This window comes from Onychostruthus taczanowskii, unplaced genomic scaffold (genome assembly GCF_017590055.1).
Source record: "Onychostruthus taczanowskii isolate IOZ18803 unplaced genomic scaffold, ASM1759005v1 scaffold18, whole genome shotgun sequence".
NCBI classification, from domain to species: Eukaryota; Metazoa; Chordata; class Aves; order Passeriformes; family Passeridae; genus Onychostruthus; species Onychostruthus taczanowskii.
The window spans coordinates 5,483,911-5,489,747 of NW_024499017.1; the positions used below are offsets into that span (position 1 = coordinate 5,483,911).

General features: G+C 40.0%; 1 long non-coding RNA gene across 1 annotated transcript; it reads left to right on the forward strand.

Moving 5' to 3' along the window:
• The first annotated feature begins 101 nt into the window (after positions 1-101).
• Positions 102-5,461, forward strand: LOC121334079. Its single transcript, XR_005952396.1, has 3 exons — positions 102-395; positions 2,492-2,540; positions 4,908-5,461. It is a non-coding gene; the product is annotated as an uncharacterized LOC121334079 (long non-coding RNA).
• The last annotated feature ends 376 nt before the right edge of the window (positions 5,462-5,837 follow it).

Genomic DNA, 5,837 nt, shown 5'->3' on the forward strand with positions numbered 1-5,837 from the left:
ATGGCGGCCCCTCAACCCCGCCCCCCCACGCCGGCATCGCCGTCGCCGCCTTCCCGCCGCGCCGCCCCGGCACCGCCGCCTCCGTCACCGCCTCCGTCGCCTCCTCGCCCTTCCCCGGCAGAAATCCGCTACCTCCCGCGTGGTCGCCCCGAGGGAGAGGCCGGAAGGAGCCCACCAGCTCCGCGGGGGTTGCGCGGGACCCCCCGGCACCCGCTGGTGCGCCGGGAAGTGTTTGCCGGGCCGGAGCTCCCGCCTGCCCCGCGGAGTTCGCGTCGGCCCCTCCGCTACCGGTGGGTGAGGAGAGCCGGGATCGCCTCCCCCGCCGCAGCCGGAGCGGGGGACCAGCCTCCCGCTTCCCCGCAGGGGCAGGATGCAGGAGAGCCCTAGCGCTGACGGTACGGCACGGCGCCTTTGGCAGCCCGGGCCGGGGGCCCTGCCCTCACCCCGCGCTCCCTGAGGGCCTCGGGCACACGGAGCTCTCGAGGAGCCCCGGCGGACGCTGCACAAGGTTACATCCACATGAGTTACACCCGCATGGGTTACACCTCCTGAAAGACCCTCACGCTTGAGACTGAGGGGCCTGAGAGGGTGGAAACTCTACAATCTGGTGGTATTTTGGGTTTCTACTGCATAGGTCCTACGTGCCATTCATAGTGGACATGCAAATGAAAATAGAACGGTACCATTGGTGTGTTCCAGCCTCCAAGAGGGGCATAGCTACACCCAAAATTTGGTTTTGTTAAAATAGTAATGGATTTCCTAGAATCATGATTAAAAGTGACCCATGGTGCCTGATTATAATAGCAGGAATTGACCGTTCAGCAGATTTACCTGGGGTGTAATGAAAGCTTTCTTGTCTTCCACTAGCAGATTAATAGTTTTACCCAGTCTAAGCCAGTGAACCCCAGGCCACAGCCCCCTCTTAATGTTCTTTTGTTGCCTTTTTGCTGCTCCCTGTGAGGCAAAGGGATGGTTCAGTGCCTGGAAGGACAACAGCATTCAGGAGACAGGGTAGTCTCACTCTAAATAATTTAATTACTCCTCCCTGCCCTGGTCCAGGTTATTATCTACCATCTGACAGATAAGTAAGATGTGAAGTTTTTCAAGAGGGTAAAAGTCTTAGGGGCAAATAAAAATTATAAGGCTGTAAAAGAAGAGCGAAAGGGAAACTATGCACTGTAGTACCCATAAATGCACTAGTAAATGCAATAGTGGAGTCCAATTTTATTGCTACAAGGCTTACATTTCTGATTTCCACTCTGCTTCCTCCCTCAAAGTTTGTGTGTTTTATCAAGGAGTTGTTTTCCTTTGTTGTCACAGAGACAATCAGGCTACCAAGCAACTGCTGCGCTCATCTATATCTCCAGATATTCATTACACTGTCTGGATAAAAATTAATTAAGAAGTTGGGGGGTTTTTTGTTAAAAGTTGGCTTTTTAAGTGCACACAACAATAATAACATTAGACTTTATTTCTAAACTATAAAGCACAACAGCAAAACAAACTCTCATTTGCAGGAACCTGATCATCTCAGCTCTTTAATTATGTTTGTCTCAACTCTTTGGCTTTTGTCAAATACAAACTATTCTAAATCTATTACCTGCTGAAGCTACTGACAGTGTTGCAAAGCAGCAAACAAAACCAGTCTGCTGCCTTCTGGGAGCTTAACAGCCCTGATAGGCAACTTTGTTTTTAAGCCACTTATACAGCACTGACAGAAGATAAAAACATTGATGACATCCCCAGAATAGAATCACATCCTTACAGTATGAAACTGATTGTTGTTACAAAGATAATATGAACCAGAAAGCAGACATTAGATGGTAATAGCACTTAGTGATTCTACAAATGTGCTGGTGCCCTTTGTTCTGCAGTGCAGGATTTTCAGGTAGATGGGTGTTTGCAACAGTTGTCTCACACCTTAATCAAAAGGTGGATTGAGTGTGAATGTAAAAGATGCAGCTGATTTCAGTTGTTGCTAGACTGCATTTTAAGCTCTCCCATGATTGAATCTACTGTAGACAGCATTCACTCCTCAAAAAAAAAAAAAAAAAATGGACTCATAAAATGTGAGCTAATTATAAAATTGCCTTTAGAAACAAGAAATAGATGGGAACTGACAAGGCATAGAAAACAAATTATTAGGCATAGTATGGAAGTATAGAGAATGACATTTTACCTTAGAACTTTGAAAAATATTTTTTAGAAAAAGTGCCCATTTGAGGGTTTCAAAATAGAAGTTCACCACCTGGATTATGAGAACTTAAAACACTGTAGAGGTTGGCATCAGAGATCCAAGTTAGGACAGCATCATAAGGCTAGACAATGCTTTTGAAATGTTTGCATGTGAGCAGAAGCAAACCTCAGAACAAACATCCATGTAGATATTTTTGTTCTTTTGGTAAGACTCATATTTTATAAATTACTTTTTCCATTTTACTATGGAAGCAAAGTGTAAGTCTGGACTCCTTTATTTCTTCTCTTGTTACAGATTACATAAATTGTGTGGCTCTTCCCTGATGCTCCATAAATGGCCACTGGTAAGTTATGTTTATACAGGAGTGTGTATTCTCTAAGTGCCAGCAGACAAAAAACAGCTAAAAAAGATTTGTATCCACTAGGGTTTTATCTGATACTAATTTAATCAAGATCTTATCTCCTTCAGCTAATGAGAACGAAGTCAGACTGAGTTTTGGTTAAGTCTGTGGGTTTTGCCCTATCTGCTTTTTTGTATCTGACTAATATTGCCACTAGATACATCTTAAAAAATGTAATTCAACTCAAAAAGCTTGAAGAAAAACCCGATTAAATACACCTGAACCAACCAAATAGAAATAGCACCAGATGATGGGAAACCAAATCCACACTATATTCATTAAGTGGTTTTAGAACATGAAACAAAGCCAAGGTAAAAATTGCTATTAAATCTAAGTGAGTTTGGAACCTTATACATCAGCTTTGTGCTTGTTCACGAGTTCATTCTGGTGAGTTTAAGCATATCCTCACAGCATAAGTCCCCCAAGAATGTGTTGCTCATGCACTTAATTAATGGAAGAATGAGTGTGCACTGAGCTCCTTAAGGGTCAGCACTGAAGGGGTGCTGTGTAAATGTAAGCAGTACTCACTGGTGCTTGGAGCTTATGATGGAAATATTGCTTCCAGCCATGTGTTTGGTGGTTTATACTGGTTCCTTTTGAAATTCTACCATACAGAGTGAGTCCTGGGACCACTTTGATGTTCATTTTGAAATGTACATTCTGTGGACACAGGAGTTATTCACAGGGGTCATGAAATTATTCAGGACAGTAAATCTAGGAGTTTAGCCAGATGCCAGCAAATGACAATTTTTTTATAAGTACTTAAAAGCAGACATTATTTTTTGTTAGTTTTTCAACCTTAATAATTTCAAACAACAAACACAGTATCTACCATGTATTTCAGAATCAATTCAAATTTATTGAAATTTGAACAGAAATCAGAAACAGAATCAGTTCAAAAATAAATGCAAGTGAACCTGTTTCTTCTCTTTGGCTAAAGCTGAGTGACTTTGTTTATAAAAACAAATCCACTGATCCTTTTCTTTTTACCTTCATCTTTCTATCACAAAAATTTCTGCAGTAGGTGGTTTAAACAGGGTGTGACTTACAGATGAGAGTGGTTATAAGCACCAAAGTGCTATGCAATTGGAGGAAAAGGTCTAAATTTAGGCTTCTATATTTACCTTCCCCTGCTCCTAGCTGCATGTCTCCTCCTACTCCAGTGGCCTTCAGCATTTGACTGGTGCTGGCACTTGCCCAGCCCCCTCTGTAAGGCAATTCTGCTCACTAACCTGGCAGAAAACAATACTTTTATGAAGGTTGGATTTTTACTATCAAAATCACAGAAGTAAAAACATGGAGTAAGCTAGGAGCAGAGGAGGAGGTAGTAGAAAATATCCCATTAAGGAACAGAAACTGTGGGATATCTCTGTCTTGTCCAACTGCAGTTATCTAATATTCTGGAGATAAACATTAGTACTTCTTTTATGGAAAACTTAGCTTCTCTATATTGATGGGTTTTTTTTAAAAACTGATTATAAAATAAGCTTTGATATCTCATCCTTTAATTTTATTTGTCCTGTCTCATTCTGTTGCCTTTCAGGTGCCTTTTTCTTTTCACTGCCTTATCTACTATCACCAAAATTTATTATTTGCTTACACATATCTTTGTTGCACATTATTGCAAGCTGGTTTTGTTCAGTGCTGTCCATGCTGCAATGCAGAATTGGGAATAGATATCTTCTAAAACATGTACCAGTTTTCAAATATTAACTTTGCTAGGAGGGAAAAAAAAAAACACCAGCAAAAATATCTCCATCTTCAGGTAAACTTTAAAGGTCTCTAGGACTTTTTTCTCACTATATTGATTAATGTCACAAACTTTGTATTTTAATTTTACATTTATCTTGCTCATGTAATCTTCTCTATTAAAAGAGGAATGTGCAGTACATAAAGTTTTTCCCAGTCAGTTTTGGGAGTTTATTTGGAAAAAATAGTCCTTTGTACATATACTTGTTTTAAAACAGATGGTTTGACTTAATGTTTTAGACAACTAAATAATTCAGCTTTGAGACCCTACCCTTTATTATACAAATTGTCTTATCTGTGTTGAATTACTTCGTGAGCATCTGGCTATTTATTAATGAGAGTGAATGAATCACAGTCTTTGTTTTCCTGGAAAACAACATGGGAGTTAGAATCATTGTTTCACAAGTCCTATAACACTGCAGGGATTTTTAAAGATAATGCTCTTTGTCCGTGTCTAATTTGAAGGCTATTAAAAGTGATTATGTATAAAAACAAACTGAGGAGGATTTGTAGCTGTAAAAAATATCATCTTAAGGATAAGTATTTTTTTTCTTGTTTCAGGTCCCAAATTAGCATGTGGGTACTATGACTGAAGAATATGAAGTCCTTAGTTATAATGTTTGTAACCGAGTTCAACAGCATTTAAATAAATTTCTTCTGGATGAGACAGTTTAAAGACATCTGTTGGGTTGGGTTGTTCTTTTATCTTAACTCTGGCCTTCTAATACAACTGCTCAGACTTTCTTCAAAACAGTAAAGTTCCTCTCTGTTATAGATTCCTGTATTATTGTCAGTCCTTTGTTGATATACTTGTGGTACCTGTCTCTCTCTCTGATTAAAAGCAGGAGTATTCTGAGATTCTGATTCTACTCACACTAGTTGCATTGACACTGTTTGCAAGCAGCTGGTTACTAGAGGCTGAAGCCAATGTCATCATTCTGTTTGTATTATCAAGCTGAGTCCAAACTTTGCCATTTAAATACAACCAGATGTTCCTTAGCAGAGCCACTTTGAATGCAGCATATTACAGTACAACTCCATCAGTGCTGATCCCATCTTCCATCTTTGCTTTTAGTGCACTCCTGTTACTTTTTGTCTTAATTACTGAATTACCCTGAAACATTTGTACAATACAAATAAACTTGGACCTTTAATAAAAGTTCTCTGCTATTTTATTTAGGGAAGTTATAATAACACAATACAGCATTGGAACAGTTGTTGGATGAACAGAAGTAAGGGCAGCCTTTATTCTCTAAACTTTCAGACTTCTGGGGGTTCTGTAGTTGTATTTGATCCAAATTTAGGTTGCCTTTAAAAGTAAATTTTGCAAAAAACAATCTCAAAGACCTTTCTGTATGGATTCTACACAGTGTGTGCTAATCAAATATGCCAATGCATGTTGATCTCATACATTTTGCCTCTAAGGGGAACAGACTAGTGTACATGTGGTAATAGTGACAAATAAGATTTAATTAGCAAGCCTTGTAAAAG